Source organism: Lucilia cuprina, chromosome 2, assembly GCF_022045245.1.
Source record: "Lucilia cuprina isolate Lc7/37 chromosome 2, ASM2204524v1, whole genome shotgun sequence".
Taxonomy (NCBI): domain Eukaryota; kingdom Metazoa; phylum Arthropoda; class Insecta; order Diptera; family Calliphoridae; genus Lucilia; species Lucilia cuprina.
The window spans coordinates 7208935-7230042 of record NC_060950.1 but is presented as its reverse complement, the minus strand read 5'-3'; the positions used below and the strand labels follow the sequence as shown (position 1 = coordinate 7230042).

Below are 21108 nucleotides of genomic sequence, written 5' to 3'. Positions count from 1 at the left end.
TTAGACTTGTTAACAGACCAGGACACAGACTTATTTATAGACTAGGTGAAGATTCAGTCCATAGACTAGTCAATAGATACGCCCACAATCTAAAAAATAGATTACTTAATATACTAGTTAAAAGACTCGCTCAGTTAGTAGTTAATATACTAGTCCATAGGCTAGTTTGGTGTCAATAGATAAGTCCGTAGACTAGTCAATAAACTAGGTTATAGACTAGTCAGAAGACTAGTTAATATACTAGTAAGTAGTCTAGTTATTAAGTTAGTCTATATCCTAGTTCATGCTCAAGTCAATACACTAGGAAAGAGATTAGTATATAGACTAGTTAGTTGATTAGTCAATATACCAGTTAATAGACATGCTTACATTAGAGTTCATAGACTAGCGAACATTCTAATACAAAGACTAGTTAGAAGTCAATAGACTAGTACATAGACTAATTTGGTGTCAATAGAATAAAATAGGTTATAGACTAGACAATAAACAATGTTATAGACTAGTCTTAAGACTAGTTAATAAACTGATAAATATACTATTTATGAAGCTCGTCTATATTCTAGTTCATGCTATAGTCAATATACTATAGAATAGACTAGTTAGTTGATTATTCAATATACTAGTTACTAGACTTGCTCACATTAGAGTTCATAGATTGGTCTAGTTAATATACTTGCGAACATTCTAGTACAAAGATTAGTTAGTAGTCCATAGACTACTTTGGTGTCAATATACTAGCACACAAACTAGTCAAGAAACTATTTCATAGACTATTCAATAAACCAGGTTATAGACTAGTCAGAAGACTAGTTAATTTACTAATAAGAAGACTAGTCAGTAGTTAATAAGTTCATCCACATTCTAGTTCATGGTCTAGTCAATACACTAGAGACCAGACTAGTTAGTAGTCAATAGATTAGTCAGTAGACGAGTGTAGATTTTTGTCATAAAAAACATTTAAAATTTCTAAACTTTGATAAGTAGCATATGATTCATTATTTACATGTTCAATACATTGTTGACATTGTTTACAAAATGTCAACAATGAAAAATTTACAAGTTTTAGCAATTTTACACATATTTTATTTGAGTTATTAAACAATTACCTCAAGTAAAAAAAATGTTTAATATCTAAAATACACTAATTGCATAAACAATACATTGTTTACAAAATGTCAACTACTTAGCATTTGAAATTTTAATTACTTTAATACATATTTTATTTTAAAATGTAAATATCCATTCGTTTCCTTTTGCTGGTGATTTTTTTAAATTTTATTTGTATTTGCAAAATTTTAAATAAACAGTTCCTTATTGTTTTCTTTAAAATTGACAAAAAAACTCATAGATTTCTACAGAATTCTCAGAATTTTTAAGTTTATTTTTTAGCAAATGTCATCATCATCATTTCATGATAATTCAAAAAAAAAAAAAACAAAATCAAATATTTATTTAAATATTTTAAACAGAATTCATTAAAAAGGTCAATTTAAACATCTACATATTTTTAACTACAGTTTATTAAACTCTGTTAAGCCTCAAAAAGTAAGAAATAAAAAAATCATATAGTATTGATTGCATTTAATTATTTAAAATAATAATAATAATTAAACAACAATATTTTAAACAATAAACTATTAACATTGAAATTAATGATATCTGAATGGTTTCAACATATCTAGATAAACTGAGCAACCAACCAACTGACTGATTTAAATTTTTTAACTGCACAAATAAAACCCACCTTTTTTTGATAATAATTATTATTTAAGCAAAATAAACTAAATTATATTTTAAATAAACGTTTAATTTTTATTAACAATAAATGTTTAATCTAGAGATGGTGTTCGTGTGTTTGTTTCAAATACATATTTAAATTATAATTATTTGCTTGATTTAAAGTAAATATTTATGTTTAAATATTTAAAATAAATTTTTAAGAAATACAAATACATGCATTTAAGAATTTATAGATTTTTTAGTCAGAAATATATTGTTTACACTTAATTTACGTTTAGGTAAACATTTAAAAATTCTTAAGAAATATTATTAAAATATTTTCTTTTAAGGGAATCCCTTGATTATACCCTATACCACAATAATGGGGAGGGTATTATGCGTTTGTGCTAATGTTTGTAACATCCAAAAATATTGGCGCTAAACCTATCTTAAAGTATACCAATCCGTTCAAAATCGCTTACTGCGGCGATTTAACTACGTCCGTCCGTCTGTCTGTCCATGTAAACCTTGTGCGCACGCTACAGGTCGAAATTTCAAGATATATAAGCCCTCTTAAATTAAGTTTAAAAACAAACATAATCCACATTTTGAACACACTGACTGGTGTAGGTTATTATATGGTCGGCCATGTCCAAGAAAACATTCATACTTGTTTTTATTTTTTAAATATTTTACTTAATTTACACATGATAAACATTAAGTAGATTTGATTTTTTACATTTTTTACTTATATTTTTGTATTGATTACATTGTTTACCTTAATTTTACTTTATGTAAACTTTACTAAAATACAAATTTTCTTTGAAATTGTCTCAAATTTGTTTTACAATTTACATATATTTACTAATTAACAATTGTTTACATTTTGTTTACCAATGTAAAAAACACAGGCGAAAAAAATTACGAAAAAATCGAAACCCTGAAATCCTAAAGTATTGAGCAGCGCTGAATCTGACGTCAATCGAACGTTATACCTTTAGAAAGGACAAAGATAACATTATTTGTATTTCATCCGAAAGTCCATTATATATCTTTTTCGAGATATCTGCACCTAAAGCTTGAAAACTCATGATCTTTGGTATATTAATGGTTTTCTTTGTAGATTATTTTTAGAACAAAGAAAAATATAAACTCCACAAGTACTTGACGATGTTCCAATCGATTCAAAAACATTTTCTAATTCAACTTAACTATGTCTGTCCGTCCTTCAACTTCAACGGATGATATCTCAGCAACTATAAGAGATTTTAAAAGTGAAATGTTCGTAAATACAGGTTTTTGACAAAAGCTTTAACATAAAGTCATTTTTTTAAAACTTCAGGACACACTATCTTTAATGGAGAAATTCTCAGTCCTTTACAAAAGAATACTTTGATTTCTGGGTTAAAAATTGACGACCTAAAATAGTATAGAATTATCGTCATAGTCCTATATTGATTTTTACTCAAAAATTTTAATTATTATCAATTGTTTACGTAATGTAAACTATTCTTTTAAACAAAATATTTCCTTTGACAAAGATTTTAAATACTTGTTAATTTGTTCATAATACAAAAAAAAAACGTTATTTACATATGAAATACATTGTCTACCTAATGTCAACAATTAACAGCTTAAATTTATCTTTCATTTAAATCTTTTTCAACTCATGTAAACAATTGGTTAGTTAAAAGTTAGGTCAGTTTAGGTCCACGGAAGAGGGGAAAAAAGGGAATTAAACACAAGCTACATACTAGCTTAAGAGATGTAGTCTATAGACTAGGCTATAGACTTATGTTATGATTAAGTAAACGGTGGTCTATTTCTGTTTCTGAACCTTCAATATAGAACCCTAGACCTACTTTGTCCCTCAATTTAAAGCCGTCTATGTTGAAACATATTCTTACTAGTATTTGCTTTTATGTTCCGCTCGACCAAGGCATTCTATCTGGTATCAGCCTTTTAAAGTTTTCTACATATTTTGTGCTTGGTATGCGTTAAGGCACGTACGATTACTTTGTACATTGTATACATTGATGACGTATCCCAATAACTGCTTTTTGTACTGAAAATTTTTAAATTAAACAAATTTTATTTATTAATTATGTTTTCCAATACTACAATTTCATATCCTAATAACTTCCAAAAAAAGAACATATAATGACTTTAAATGTAGTGAATTTGGAATCAAATAAAAAGGACACTCTTCCTATGACAAGCCTGTGTTAAAATCATCACTTTTTCAGGTCTTTTTCAATACATTCATGGAGTAAATTCTACTCCTTTTTCGCTTCTTTGGAAGTTCTTTTTTCTGCTGGGTATGTCTAGAAAATTACGACTAAAGAAGAAGCTTCATAGCTTTTGCTTTATGTAATGCACTGGTCTATCGTAATCCACGTTAACAATTCTTAAACTTTTTGTAAAATACATTTATTTAAACAAATTTGAAAACCCTACACCGCTGGTACTACACCCACTAACTTAGAAACACTTTCTAAGTCGATTAAAACATGTCCGTCCTTCCGTCTGTCCGGCAGGCTGGCTATCCATGTAAACCTTGTGTGCAAAGTACAGGATATTTTGATAAAATTTTGACGTAACGTGTTTTTGGCACAATTAGCTCCCATACAACCTCACCTTCCGATTTGGATATTTTTATGCCATTATTTCAAATATACTACTATATCTATATTTACCAGTGACCATTCTTAACTAAATGAGAATTATATTCAATGTATTACTGTGTTCATGCAGCTATTGTAAATCTCTTACTGATGTTACTTACCACTCTTCCTTGCATAAGTCTCTTTTACTAATTCCTCTTAAATAAAATTTCTAAAAATAATAACTTATCATAGAAATTTCTTTAATAAATTTCTCACACATTTAAATTTAAATTTCTTTTTTTTATACAAAAATTTATTAATTTGTTAATTTGTCAATTCATTAATTTCTTCTTGTGTTGTTGTTTTCATTTTGTTGTATTTTTTTAAAACATTTCTAGTTTGTCTGATTAAATAATCTTGTTAATAGAGAGTGAAAGATAAATATAAACACATTTACCAAAACGTGCTTAATAAATTATTTAAATCTTTAAAAGACCAAAAGAAACAAACAACAAAAATAAAGAAATTAAATTGATTTATTAACATTTTTACACATAAAAAAATTACAAATTTAACGGTTTGGTTTTAGCTACTGTTTCAGTTTGTTTTTTTCTATTAATTTTCAAACACTTAATGCAGCAGCCCTCTTTTAGGCCATGTTTATATGTATACATGTCCGTCTGTCTGTCTGGCCTTAAGCAAAAATCTGTCATTATTTTAAACGTGCTTTGCATGTGCAGCTTATATTTTTGTTTAACTAATTATAATTAATCACAACAACAAAACTCCCTTTTAAATTTTTGTTTTTTTGAAATTAAAAACTGTGTTGAAAAGGGAACTAAATTTTCTACAACATAATAATTAATAATTATAATGAGTATAATTATAATGTTAAGATAAAAAACAGCAAGTTATCAAATAATTTTGTTTATTTTATTTTTTCAAAAACAAAAAACTATTTGTTAACAACTTTTTTTTTCTATGTTTAATCATGATTTACACGTTGTAATCTCAGCATGTAAAAATGTTTTAAATTTTACATTTTTGTTAGATGAATCATCAGATTTTTGCATTGTTGCTTGATTAAATGGGTGTTACTTTTTTTAAATGTATTCTGTAATAAAATATTGTTGTTTTTAAACGTTTTAACTAAAGCTTAAGATTTTGTTGAGTTTATTAACCCCCAGTTGGTTATAATTTAAAAAAAAACTGTTAATTATAACTTTTAAAAACAAAACATTTTATAAGAATTGGCCTTGATGTAGGTTTTTTAATAACAATAAAGTCTAATTTCATTCAAGTCAGATGTTGAGTAATAAATTTTTTTTTTTTGTATTTTGCGTTTGAGGGTCAAGTTGAGGGTTAATGAACCCACTTTTATTGTTTTGTGCCAGTTTTTTATGCAAGTTTAAAAGTTCTATCTGTAACTTAAGATATAATAGTTTATAGACAAAACTATAGACTATACTATAGACTAGACTATAGACTAGACTATAGACTAGACTATAGACTAGACTATAGACTAGACTATAGACTAGACTATAGACTAGACTATAGACTAGACTATAGACTAGACTATAGACTAGACTATAGACTAGATTATAGACTAGACTATAGACTAGACTATAGACTAGATTATAGACTAGACTATAGACTAGACTATAGACTAGACTATAGACTAGACTATAAACTATAGGCAAGTTTAGCCTAGTAGCTAGAATATAAACTATAACGCTTTAACTAAAATTTTATACCACAAAAATATAATTATCAATGTGGAATTTTACAAAAAAAATTTAAAATTTCAATTTAAATATTTTGCCAAAACAAGCAAGAAAAAAATGCCACTTGTTTTATATAAAATTTAACTAAATTGAATAATGATGTGTTCATTTGCGAAAAAACCGAAATACAAAACAAATCTAAATTACGTTCCAGTTCATAATAATTTCCTAAACATGGTTATGAGCTGATGATTAAATGATGGCAGAAAAGTGGAAACAATAGAAATAACTAAAAACATAAATAATAATTTAAATGATTGAAAAATATAAAAAAAATTCTTTTGTTATAAACAAAAACATAAAACTAACAAATAAATTGCAAAATACATACTACGTAATTTTAAAATTAACACTATATTTAACAAAAATTTTCAACAAACAGTAGAACGCAGTAAGAAATTTTAATCATTAAATATATTTGTTTTAGAATTGTAGAGGATATTTTTAAAATTCACAAAAATTTTATTTAGTTAAATATAAAAATATTATTATTTTTCATGGACCCTTAGTTCAGTTAGTAGTTCAGTAGGTTCAGTTAGTGTTAATAATTTTGAACTACCGGTTTAATGCTTCATGTTATTGACTCATTGTTTGAAAAAAATATATATACATATATATTTTTTTAATTTCTAAAAACTTAATTGCATTAATAGTATTTTTAATTTTCTGTTCATTTAAAAATCTTAGCTGCTGTTTTAAAATTGACCTGATTAAGTCGTTTGCTTCTTTATTTTCAACAAAAAAAAATACGCAAACATTTAATCAAGTTTGTTATATTTTAACCATAAAAAATTTATACTAAACACGTAACTATTTAAACCTTAAAATGTTTTAACTAAACAACAGTTTTTAATTCTCAAGCAAAAACAATTAAATGTTTATTTTCTTTAGCTCATAGTTGATTGTTGAAAAAGTCCAAACGCGGTATTTTTTTGAAGGTGTTTAAACTAGTTGAGAAAAGAAACACAAATGCAAAGGTTCCACCGAAACAGTAAGTATGTAATTTCGAATAAAAAATCGCAAAATGTTCGGCTTCAAGACACACCGAAACTAGCCTGTTCTATAGTTTACTATATAGTCTGATCTAGTTTATAATCTTGTCTCTACTTTAGTCTATATCATAGTTTATAGTAAATAGTCTAGTCTATAGTCTAGTCTATAGTCTAGTCTATAGTCTAGTCTATAGTCTAGTCTATAGTCTAGTCTATAGTCTAGTCTATAGTCTAGTCTATAGTCTAGTCTATAGTCTAGTCTATAGTCTAGTCTATCGTCTAGTCTATAGTCTAGTCTATAGTCTAGTCTATAGTCTAGTCTAGTCTATAGTCTAGTCTATAGTCTAGTCTATAGTCCAGTCTATAGTCCAAGGTATAGTCTAGTCTATAGTCTAGTCTACAGTCTAGTCTATAGTCTAGTTTATAGTCTATGTAATCTCACTAGTTACCTCTCTAACCACTTGCTTTGTCTGTCACATTGCAAATAACAGGTGTTATCATAATATTTAAAAAATTTGCTAACAAATCAAACAAAAAACAAACAAAACATTTAAATATGAAAATAGTACAAATCACTCTACAATTTGTTTTTGCTCTAAATCAGGTTTTAGTTTAGAAAAAAAAATTTAAGACAAAAAATTTAAACTGAATAGATTAGAGTGACTCACTTAAATTAAAGTCAAAGCAGAAATTTCTTTCATTCATTCATCCATTTATTTTGTTTATTTTCAGTTGAGACTTGACACATATTTTTTTCAATTTAAATGGAAGAAAAAAAATAAAATAACGTTTAATTTTTTTACACATTTTTCTCCTTAAAAAACGTAAATGTTGTTTAGTTTATTTCATTTTGCGTCAATCGTTAGTGGATTTTCCACTTAAATATGCATTTTTTTAATTTAAAGAAAAAACTCATTTTTTAATGGTCAACCGCAAAATGACAAAAAAAATATAAATAAAAAACGTAAGAAGATCTTGTATTTTATATTTTGTTATCTATGTGAATGTATTTTTTTAGGAAAACCTGTTAAAAACAATATAAATATTTCGTGGAAATTTAAATGATAAAACAAATTTATTGACATTTTTTTTTAAATATCCATAATTATTATGTTCCCAAAATAGCAGTGGATGACTGTCCAGTACTATTAAGAATTATGCATTTTTTAAGAAAATAATTTAAATTTCCAGTTAAAATTTTAATGGTTTCGTAATTATAAGTTAAACAGGGTGTTTAGTTTAAATTGAACAAGTAAATTTAAAGAAAAAAATTAAGAATTATTTTCTGTGTTAAAGGGGTTTAAAGGAATATTTTATAGGAGTATTAGTTATTTAAAGATATTTTTACTTTTGTTACAGAAAGCCAAAGAAGTTCTGTAAAAATATTGTATACAAGAATAGTACGAAGACAAGTCAATAGTCCCTTTACTAAACTTTTCAGTAGAATAGTTCCTAGACTATCCTGTCGACTGGGCAATAGAATATTCCCTTAACAAAGACAGTGGACTTGTCAATCGACTAGTCAATAAACAAAACCAGTCAGTAGACTAGTCAGTCGACTGGACAATTGACTAATCAGTGAAATATTGACTCATCAGTGAAATATTGAATAGAATGATTAGTCTACTAATCAACAGACTAGGTACATGAATAGGTCCCCATTTTTTCAGTCATTCTAGTCAATCGACTAATCGGAATAATAGTCAATCGACTGGTCAGTCGAGTACTTAGAAGACTAGTCAAAAGACTGCTCAGTCGAGTACTTAGAAGACTGGTCAGTCGAGTACATAGAAGACTAGTCAGTCGACTAGTCAATAGAGTAATCAGTCGAGTACTTAGAAGACTAGTCAGTCGACTAGTTAATAGAGTAATCAGTAGGATGGTCAGTCGTCTAGTCAGAATACTATTCAGTAGACTAGACAATAGACAAGTAAGTGGACTAGTCACAGCCTATTGAGTATAGGCTACCTACAAGAGAAGTCTGTAGACTAGTCAGTAGACTTGCTACAAGAATAGTCCCTAGACTAGTCAGTCTCCTAGTAAGTAGACAATGCTAGCTAGTAGACTAGTCAGTGTACTATTCAGTAGACTATTCGATAGACTTGCTACAATAATAGCCCCTAGACTATTCAGTCGACTAGTAAGTAGACTAGCCAACCGAGTAGTCAGTCAATAGAATAGTGGAATAGTTGGCCGACTAGTATGAAACCAGTTAGTACAGTAGCCAATCGACTATACTAACAACAAGAATGGTCCCTAGACTAGCTAACTAAGTAGTCTGTAGACTAGTCAGTGTACTATTCAGTAGACTATTCGATAGACTTGCTACAAGAATAGCCCCTAGACTATTCAGTCGACTAGTAACTAGACTAGCCAACCGAGTAGACAGTAGACTCGTCAGTCAATAGAATAGTGGAATAGTCAGTCGACTAGTATGAAACCAATTAGTACACTAGTACATCGACTATACATTCTACAAAAATAGTCCCTAGACTAGCCAACTGAGTAGTCAGTAGACTAGACAATCAATTAAGTGAAATATTCGGTCGGTGTATAATAGTTGGTCAACTATCATGGAACCATTTAGTACACTAGTCAATAAAATAACTACAAGAATAGTCCCTATAATAGCCAGTTGACTAGTCAATAGACTGTTCAGTCGACTAGTAAGTAGACTAGTGATTATACTTGTAAACCGACCTGTCTTACTAGTCCATCAACTTAATATTGATCAGTCTATAGAATGGTTCCCAGACTAGTTCTTTGTTTTAAAAGTTTAGGTTTAATTTGTGTTTAAAATTTAAACTATAAAAAACATTGAAATAAACTTTAACCACTACTTTAAAACTAATACCTTTATTCAGCAAAAGAGACGTCTACAAAGATACTCATTTCTTAAATTCTGTAATTTGGACTAATTTATTCCAAAAAAAGAATTAAATCTTTTATTTATTATTGAAACAACTCGATAAATAAAAAACTACAATACCCCACCATATTGTATGATTTATTTTTATTTGTATTGTTTATTTTTTTTTTCTTACAAAAATGACAAAGAAAAAAACCTTTAAAAATTGACTTAAGAGACCTGTTATAATGACCCTTGAGAAATTCTTCAAAAAAAATCAAACACTAAAAACCCCAAGAATACTCAACAATAAAATAAGTGGAAAAAAAGATAAAGAAAAATTTTAATAAAAAAAGAATTATTAAGAATTAAAAATTAATATGAAAACCATAAATAAAAAAATTTAAATACAAAAACACAACTTTAATAAACTTTAAATTTTTGTGTTAAAAAATTTAAGTAAGTGCTAAATTTAAAAAAGGTATATGATGCTTGCTGAAGACATTAAAGATGTTAAATGTGACATTTAAATTTGTATTTAAAGATAAAAACAAAAAAACAAAAAATAAAATTCCAAAAAATTGAAAATGACAGTAAATGGTATTTTAATTAATTTATTATAAAATTATGTTAAATTTTTATATAAAGTTATTTCAAAAAAGGCCTACTAAAATGTTTTTAAATACCATACAACTGCTGTTTAGTTAGTGGTTTAGTTTAAAAAAAAAAACACAAAAAAAAAACTTTTAAAATATTTATAACTTATTTTATTTGGTTTAAATTTTTTGAAGAAAAAAATGCAAATTATCAAAATACATGTTTGAATTGTTTTAATAAATAAAAATGTTTATGTTTTTTGTTTTTTTTAGTCTACGTTAAACGTTTTGAATATTTAATGAAGCTTCATTCAAACATTTTTTTTTTTTTTTTGTTATTTCAAACATCATTTCTTTTCATTAGTTGGAATATATAAATGAGTACATGTATTTAACTTGGTTTGTGTGTTTATTAATAACACCAACAAAAAAAAAACGAAAAAAAAGAAATAGTTTAATGTAGACACGAGTTTTGGATTAAGGTTTTTAAACGATTTTTGCATTTTAACTTGGATTGCTGAAAAATTGTAAGAAAAATTAAAATAATTGAAAACTAACGTTTAAACGTTTTAACTGAATAATAGTTGAGATAGGTTGTTGGTGTGTTGATGGCTTTCAATCAGTGGCAGGCAAAGAGAGAACACACTAAACGAGAGAAAAATTAATCGAAAGTTTTTTTTTTGATGAAATTTAGACACCAACTAGTCTATCTAGTCTAGTCTAGTCTAGCCTATAGTATAGTCTATAGTCTAGTCTATAGTCTAGTCTATAGTCTAGTCTATAGTCTAGTCTATAGTCTAGTCTATAGTCTAGTCTATAGTCTAGTCTATAGTCTAGTCTATAGTCTAGTCTATAGTCTAGTCTATAGTCTAGTTTATAGTCTAGTACATAGTCTAGTCTATAGTCTATTATTTAGTCTAGTATATAGTCTAGTCTATAATCTAGTCTATAGTTTAATCTGTAGTTGAGTATATAGTCTAGACTGTAGTCTATAGTCTACTGTAAATTCTTGTTTATAATCTGGTTTATAAGCGTTGTCTAAGTCTAGTAGATAGCCTGGTGTGCAATCCAATTTGTAGTCTGGTAGTATATTATGGTATTACAAATGTATGCAATTTGTTTCATCCTCCTTTCTATTATTCCCAAAAAAAGATAACTGGTCGACTTTCAAATCTTACATAAAATCTGCAGACACTCTAACCCATTTCTGCTATATTTAATTTTTCGTAAATTTATCTTTCTTCCAAAAAGAAAATTCTCCATAAATTTATGCAATTTATTGGTAATTGTATATTAAATTGCATAAGATAATAAATCAAACAATTAAATAATTAAATGTTTTTTCGAATGTTTTATTTCGAGTTTAAAAAAAAAAAAAACAAAAATCTTTTAAAAATTAATTACATTTATTTTTTTTATTTATCTTTACAGATGAACAGAAAATACAAATACGAAAAAAGAAAGATAATTTCTATATATATTTGCAAATGATTTTCACTTGTTGCACGCTTCTTTAATTACATTCAATTACGAATTACCAGAGTACAGAGTACATATCAACGATTAAAATCAATTCGTACAACAAACAACTGCAGCAACAAAAACACAACAACTACAAAATATACATATCATTTAAAATAACAAACATGTAAGTAAAAATTACAAAAAAAAAACTATCAAATTAAAATGTTTTTTTTTTTAATTTTATTGTTTTACTATAAGAGTAAAAAGGTTTGTTCACATTGTTCGAATATTTGTGCAAACATAATACAAAAACGATTATTGAAAAATAACTATTTTGTCAAATATTTGCTCAGTATGATTGTACCTTCAATTCAAACAATATAACATTAAGAAAAGGAAAGATTCGAAGTTAATTAGATGGGTTGGTTGGTTGATTGTTCATTTGTAAAAAAACAACCATTAATGTGATTCATGTTGAATAAAAACTATAATAAAATACTTTATACTAACTAAATGCATGCATACAAAATAATTAAATTTAATTAATATGAATCATGATTTTTGTTTAAATAAATTAATTCGAATTTAAAGCGACAATCGAACCCTCTTAGGCCGCCCCCTCACTTAAATTTCTAGAAAAATCATGAGTTTTCGTTTGCTGATCTTATGTAGCAATTTTGTCAAAAACATGTGGAACTGTTCTCATACCCGATTGTCAAATATTACAACGTTGGCAGAAAAATGTTCAGAAAATCTCTTACAATCGTTTAAACTTAAATGTTAGCTTTAGAATGTTGTCAGAAAAACCATAAAGACAAAAATTATAACTTGACACTGTTGTTAGACATTTTCTGAAAATGTTTCTGCCAATATTGTAAGATCTTACAACCGTATAGTGTAGATATCTATATACCGCCAGGGGAAATGTTACTTTAGAGAAGTCTTCAATAACTTTAGTCTTATTACAATACCCAGTTAATAACGTGTCAAACGATCCCTCGATGTAATTTGATCTAAACACCCATCTTATCGGCTATTACGAAGCCTGTTGCACACAGAATTTGTCATGTACTATCAATGGGTGATGTCCCTTAAAGGTACTCATGGTAATTGTATTTAAAATCCAAAACGCTGTAAGAAAATGCTTTGTAATGGTCTGAGCTTAATATTTCGGAATAATTTTATATATGTAAAGGTATTGTGTCATGATGTTTCAAGTGTTACTGAGTTTCTCAGTAGAGAGTATAAGGTGTCGTTGGCATTGGTGATCTGAAATCCAAATCATTATATACTCTTTATTTTAATCGCAGTAAACTTAATATTTCGGAATAAGTTTAAATATATAGAGGTATTGACCAGATATTACAAGTGTTTCTGTGTGTCTGGAGAGAGGTGTTTGAGATGTCGTTGGCATTAGTGATCTAATGTCGGATGGTTGCTTTACATGGACTTATCATAGGTACCACCTTAGTGACTGTGGAATTATACGAAGGAAATGTCTTGATATAGTAAATATGTCGGAAGCCGAATGTTGAAATGTATGATGTCGGATGGTTGCTTTACGTGGGCACTTGTTCAGCATAAACTAGACATTTTATTGGAGTTATATTTAAATGGTTTTGATCAATGTTTTATCGATGGTTTTCCTGTTTCTTTTTCTGGTTTTATATGGGACTTATGCTCAGGTCATATCTGACTAATATATGATCTGAAAATAATGGACCGATGTTAACAATTTTCAATAGACTTCTTCTCCGGTACCATAGAACATCATGTACCTAATTTCATTAAATTATCTCCAAAATTGCAGCCTGTAGTTAGTTAAATCGACTAAGAAAATGATTCTAAGCCGATTTTGTATAGAAGCAATATTGTTGTGCATTACAAACATCAGCACAAATCCAATTTACGAGCTTCCACTAAAGTGTAGTAGGGTATAATTAATGGTGTTCGAGCTTCAAACTACTAAAAGGATATCTATAGGTGTTATTGTCTCCAAATCAACAGACGCTATAGTCATGTGACTGTGGGTAGATATATTGGAATTTACCGGGTTGGTTGTCGTTTTTTCAATTAGTACAAACTAGTACAAAAGGATCACCTGTGTGTACTGTATCACAAAGTCATAAAGGGTCGGTGGTTATTCGTTATTAGCAGAATTTCATTACGAACGTTAAAGATATTTTAAGCTCTTTCTGCCAATTTTTAGAGAGACTGTAGTATTTTTGAAGTAATTATGACATAAAAAGCCCTCATCAGGAGCTACGGTTGTATAAGGACTAGTTCAACTAATGGACCAACAATTTTCAATAGGCTTCGTCCCTGTGAAAAAAATCACGTTTGGTCCAAATCTTATCAATATATCAATGAAAATGGCGGCCTGTGCTTTGCGCAAAAGGTTTACATAAACAACCACCCAACTGGAGAGACATACATGTTTAAATCGGCTCAGAAAGTGCTTTTGAGTCGGTCGGTATACATTATGCTGGATGTAGGACCAATTATCTTGTGCGTACTATAGTGGTGTAGGGTATTTAAAAAAACTGTATCCAATTTTCAAATTAAAATACTTTTTTAATTGGTTCAATCATTAAGTGATGATTGAGAGAATCAAAATAATTAAAAACACAAGTGTTTTTGTACAGCGAATTATTTTTAATCCAAATGTGCAACCCTATTATATTAAAAAAAAAAACAAAAATATTAAAAATGTAATTTACCCAAAATATTTGTTTGGGACAACAAAAACTTGTTAACAATTATTTATCAAAATTTTTTTATGATTTTTTTTATAACAAATTTTAATGTTCAACATAGTGACTACCTTTACAAAATGAAAAAACTTTTGTTTTTATATTACAAAACAACAACTAGTAGTAAACTATAACCAAATATAACCAAAACTAAAAATATGTGGTGTATATGGAAAAATATGGCAAAAATATTTTATAAACGAAAAAGAAGTAAAAACTATAATAAAATAGAAGAAATTAAAATAAACAAAAAATTCATTCATAATAATTATGTATAATAGAGGTAATTTTACTTTTATATTAATTTAAATAAGTCAAAAATAATGGCAATAAAGTAGTATGGATATATATAAAAAAAATTGTTAGGTAAGATTTTTTTAGACAATTAATTGAAATAATCTATGAGGGTTTTTTTTTAAAGGCATGTGTTGATTATGGAGTAAATTTGATTATAAAAAATTTAAGTTTTATTTGAAAAAAGTTAGTTTTCTCTATAAAAGTTTACATGACCTAATATGTTTCTCACAGCCATATTAGCTAAAGCTAGAGAAAGGCACACATTACAGTGACTAGTTCTATTTAAAGTTGTGCCTTTAATAAATCGTATATGTAACTGCACGGAAATAAACTTTAATCTAAAACCTTTAAAAATAATTTCAACTTGAAGTCTAAAACTAATGTTAATGAACTGAAAGTATATAATTTTTTTTTATTTCATTTTATTATTATTTGCGAAATTTATAAAAAAAAATAGAATTATGCTTACATAAAAATTCTTATAAATTATAATTAAAAAAAAACAATATTTTATAATAGTAATTGAAGTCTGTTTTTATGTTTAAGACAACAAATCAATGACCGAACCACAATGAACAACACACGCAACACATGAAAGCAAATCATAGAAAGACTAAAACAGATAAAAAGAAACTTTAAAGGAACTTTGAATCCAATAGTTATTCTGACAGTCAAACACTTACTGACTCACCGACAAATCAAACAACCGACTTTAGAGTCATGAACAAGTACATATCCATGAATCAAGTACTAGACAACAACTGCACACATACACACATTCATACTAACATTAACAAAACCAAACCCATTTTAAGAGGTCTTTACCCAACCATTTAGTTTTTTTTATTTTTTTTTTATTTAATAATAAATATTATAGATTTGCCCAGAATATTAAATAAATTAATAAAATAACAAAAAAAATATGAATAATAAAAATTAACACACGTTTGTTATCACTCATATGCCCAAAACGTCATATGACGGACGTTATTAAAAGTTATTGAACATTTGCAAAATAAACATTTTATTAAAATTAAAGTAGTTTTTTTTTGTCATTATTTAATAATTAATTATAAACAAATGTTTAATAATGTCATATAATTTATAAGAATTTTATTTTTAATAAGTATAAGATTAAAGAAAAATGTTGTAGGTGTTTAATTCCCCATGAAACATACATACATTAAAATAGTATTATTAATATTTTATGTATAAATATTTAACATTAATTAACAATATTATGCTAATTAATATAGTTTTAGTATTATTAAACATTAAAAAAAACTAAACTCAGCAACAGATGAAATAACTTTAAGTTTCTAAAAATGCTTTTTCTTCATTCTTAAATGATTTTGTTTTGCATCAAAATTGGTTTTCTCTTTACCATAAATAAACTTATATAGGAGGTGCAACGCCCACTATTGATAGTTCTCCCATAGTTTCTAAATGTTGATTTCTATACATTTTGTTGCTTTTGCTAAATTTGAAGATTCCAGCTCTTAAGGTTTCCCAGATATATAAATTTCCTGCATTTCATTCAACCACTGTGACCCCTGCAAGTCACAGTAGTTCATGCAAACTTTAGGGATTCTAGCTTAAATAGTTTCTTATATACATATACGATTTTCGGTACTTAGTTCGTATAGGAGGTTCCACGCCTCTTATATAGGAGGTGCAACGCCTACTATAGTTAGTTCTCTAAATGTTCATTCATATGATGTCGAGTGTTTTACGTGAGTAAGTGGCATGATGCCCTACTCCACGGTGGCCTTTTTTATCCACTCGATAAACTTTGACAATCCTTTAATAAAGATCTCAGGTGGCAATTTTTTGTACATGGAATTGAGCGGTCCATGTACAGGCACTTTGCTGAAGTACTTGAGCTATCTAATCTCTGACCATAGGATGGACTCAGTTGATTCGGCAACTTTACCTAGAGACATAACCGGTGGAGCGAAGTACGAATCCATCAAATAAGCCTAGGACTTTGTTTTTACTCACAGGGACTCACTGTGGTAATTTTGATATGAACTCTGAATATATCTGGACAAGGAAGAAAAATTCAATGGTATCATTTGTATATGATACCTTTTATCATCATACAACCCAGCACACATCTCATTCATACGACACATTCATAAGAAAAAAACATACGACACATTTATTATAGGTAAACGGGTGGGTGAGGCCCGCCGTAACCCACACTACGTGGATCCCGAAGGAACCTCTATCAACTTACCAGCCAGGACATAGTCCTGCGGGCAACTGGCCACCCGTAGTACCAGATTATTCGGTGCTTTGGTCTGACATCTTTTCAATCTATGCAAGGACTAAGCCAGGCAGTAGACTATAACCAATTTTTAGTCTCGGTCAGACTAGAGGTATTGGCCACCTCTTTATATCCCGGAATTGCAATAACACCAAGGTGGAGGCTTCACCAAGGTAACATGCATATATACGAATGAACGAAATTGACTTCGCTACAACTTATGTTCTACAATAAGCCAGGATCTGAAGATCTGGAAATAAATTTACTCCTGGGCAAAGTTTTCCGACTGTGTGCAAAAAAATGAGTAGATATTGCATAGACATGGTAACATTGATGTGATGCATAGTAATGGATACAGAATTTTGGACCGCGGAGATTAATATAACCTAGACTAGGTTAATGACAGTCGTTCGACCCAGCTTTAACAAATAATTCTAACATTGTCTAACCAATAGAGCAGTGATGGTGTAATAAGAGTTTAATATTAGACTTGTTCTCGGCTGTCAAGAGAAACTCCTTTGTTATCAAGAATATTAAAGTTATAATTGCAAATTTTGTATCTTGAAAAGTTTAATCTTTTGGTCCTTCAGATAATGAAACATACTTTCTATATATGAGATTTTTCAAACATTATGATACAATATCTTAAAAACCTAATGTTTTGGAGAAATTTTTTAAGAATTATTATGTCTTGGTCTATAACAGGTATGATTACACAAAGTAATTGATTACACAAAGTAATTGATTACATTATCAATTACAATTAATTGTAATTTGTAATTGAGGAATAACTAACTGCAATTGCTTTTAATTGAAATTGAAGTTTTTCAAATTACAGTTGCTTGTGATGAGTATGTGACCAGTAACCAATTACAATTACTTGTTATTGTTTTTAAAGTATCTCTTATTACAAATTACATGTAATTAAAAAGAACAAAACTCACAATTTCAGGTTATAGTAATTTTGAATTTTGATCAATTACAATTACTTGTAATGATGTGTAATTGAAAAATAATTGACTGCAATTACTTGTAGTTGAAAAATTTCCTATAACAATTCCTTGTAATGAGTAATTCCACAAGTAACCAATTACAATTACTTGTTATTGTAATTAAGGTATCACTAATTACAAATTTCAAGTGATTAAAAGGATTAAAATTCACAATTAAAAGTAATTGGTAAAGCAGTAAACTGTAATGGTAAACAATTACTTTAAATTTAATTGTAATTGAAATCATTAACACTCCCAAGGCCTGGTCTGATTACATTAATATGAATATCTATCTAATCTATATGAATTGATAGAATCTCCCTCACTTTTTCAATGTTTAAACTGTTTGTCACGCTATTACCGGTTGCGAAATACTTAACTTCCTTGGAAAATTATTAACTTTACTATTTGTGACTAATTACAATAATTTCATAATATTTCTCTAAATAAATAGTTGTTAATATTTCCATCTAATAAATATCTCAAATATCAATTTTCCATTCATTTGTTAAAAAAATGTTTTCTTACCTTTGAATAGATATATCAATGATAACACACAAAACAGACACAACTTATTTGTTTTTCTCTGCTACAATTTACCGCAAAAGCCGGCTGTAATTTAACACTTTCTTAACACTTTTTTTTTTGAATTTTTTTCTATTTTCAACACAATCAAAGCGTTTGCTACAATATAAATAAAAAATGGTAGCTTAGATCTCAATTACACACGATTTGAAAAGTAATTTTGAATTTTTATAGCAATGATGATGATAATTTTGGAAAACGTATAAATAAATTTACTTTCAATTTTTTTTCACTTTTTTTTGGAAATTTAAATTTTATTACTGAAATTAAAACACATATAGAAAATTAAATAAAAATTGACACAATTTTTTTTTTTTTTTTTTGTAATTTATTTAAATGAACTTGTTGTTGTAGTTTTAGACAGAAAAAATGAAATAAAAGAGATTTTTGATTTGTAACGAAAGGTTTAATAAAGGAAAACTTTATTATTTTTTTAGTTAAACAGAAAGAAAGCCATAAACAAATATTTGTGGTGTTTTTGTTGTTTTAAACAAATTTAACGTTTCACTTGGTAACCACAAACAAATTGAAAATAACGATTTAATAAACTCGAAATTTGTTGTTTTATTTTTTTTTTCTCTTTTGTAAATTAATTTAATTTTTATAGCTTTTTATTGTTGAGTTTTTAACAAACATTTATTTAGTTATTTTCTTAAAAATTTTTTTTTCTGTTGAACTATTTTAAAAAATTTAATGTATTGAAACGTTCGCTTAATGGAAAAAATATTAAAACTTTACTTTTTTGTTTAATTATTCATACGAAAAGAAAATATTTATTTTTTGTTTGACTCTTTAATTTAAAATTTTTTTTGTTTAAATGTTGTATTTGTTGTAATGGTATTTAACACTTAATAATTTTAAAAATTCACTGCATGTCTTTTTTTGTAAATAATTTTTTTCTGATTTTTATTTACAAACTCTTTTTGTTTCTCTGCTTTAAACTTTTCTTTTTCTTAACGAATAAAAATTTCATATATTTTTTTTTTTTTTTTGGATTTTCGAGCAAAACTAAAAAATATAACAAAAACAAATATTAAATAAAAAATAAAAAAAAATTCGCTCTCAGTTGAAAATAAAATTGTTTAAAGTTTAATGTCTGAGCTGAATGTTTAACAAACAAATAAATGAATTGAAAATTAGTTTTTGTTATTGTTAATACAATAAATAGCTAACAGCTATTACTTTTAGTTTTTTGTTGTTTTTTTTTTATTAAAAACCCCCAAAAAGTTTAAACAAAAAAAATTATAGTTTAATGATTTTTAGCACAAAAATACAAAACGCGTGTTCAATAATATAAACCTTTTTGTTTTAACAAACAAGTTGTTTGTTGTTGTATGTTTTCTAAAGTAATTTCATTAAATTTAAACTCTATTCAGTTGTTTTTCTCTAAAAAAAAATATAAATTTCACGAAAAATCAAATTCACACAAGCTTAACGCTTGAAATCTCGCCACTAACTAAACTAAATTAACTAAACACACTAAAACGACCCGTTTGTGTTTTTGTATATTTTGTCGCTTAGTGTGTGTTTTAGTGTTTTATTTCTTTTTTTGTTCATTTTTTTTAATTTTGCCGCTGCTGTCGCTGTCGTTCAGCGCTGCCGATTTGTGTTGTCTGTGAGCTGTAGTAAATAAAATGTTTTAAAAAAATTATACACATATATACTATACATATAAAAAAGAGTATTAAGCAACTTAAAACGTTAATGCAGCCAAAAGTCAAACCGTAACTAAACAATATTTAAAAAAAAGTATCAGCTACAACAACCACAGCTTAAGTTAGTCTGTATGTCCGTCCCTCAACAAACCAACCAAACCCAACATATTTCAAAAAAAAAATCCATTTACGTTCGACATCACACTTTTGCCTGAAAAAAAATGAATTTTTTAGTCACCTTTTTCTGTTGTTGTTATTTTTTTTTGTACACCAACAAACTACTAAAGGAATAAAAGAGCGCAAATATAGCCAGAGTTAAGAATTTAAGCCGTTGCACTATGGTCTGTTATCGCACTTATTGCAGAATTATGCATTAACCCATCATCACGAAAGATGAGGGCGAGCGTGGTAAAACATCAATTTATAGTCTAGTCTATAGATTAGTCTATAGTCTAGTCTATAGTTTAGTCTATAGTCTAGTCTATAGTCTAGTCTATAGTCTAGTCTATAGTCTAGTCTATAGTCTAGTCTATAGTCTAGTCTATAGT

At 27.4% G+C, this 21108-nt stretch overlaps 1 protein-coding gene across 2 annotated transcripts in view; it reads right to left on the bottom strand.

Annotated features, from left to right (window-relative positions):
* LOC111682340 (location of vulva defective 1) overlaps positions 1-20487 on the bottom strand; it is a 94152-nt gene extending 73665 nt beyond the window's left edge. Inside the window, exons 1-3 of one of the 2 annotated variants that reach the window (XM_046949625.1) lie at positions 20205-20487; positions 19122-19165; positions 18849-19004 (exon numbers count right to left, since the gene is read on the bottom strand). The gene's annotated coding sequence lies outside the window, so the exon portion shown is untranslated. The remainder of the gene's footprint in view (positions 1-18848; positions 19005-19121; positions 19166-20204) is intronic. The other variant, XM_046949621.1, reaches the window with a different exon arrangement.
* Positions 20488-21108: the final 621 nt, after the last annotated feature.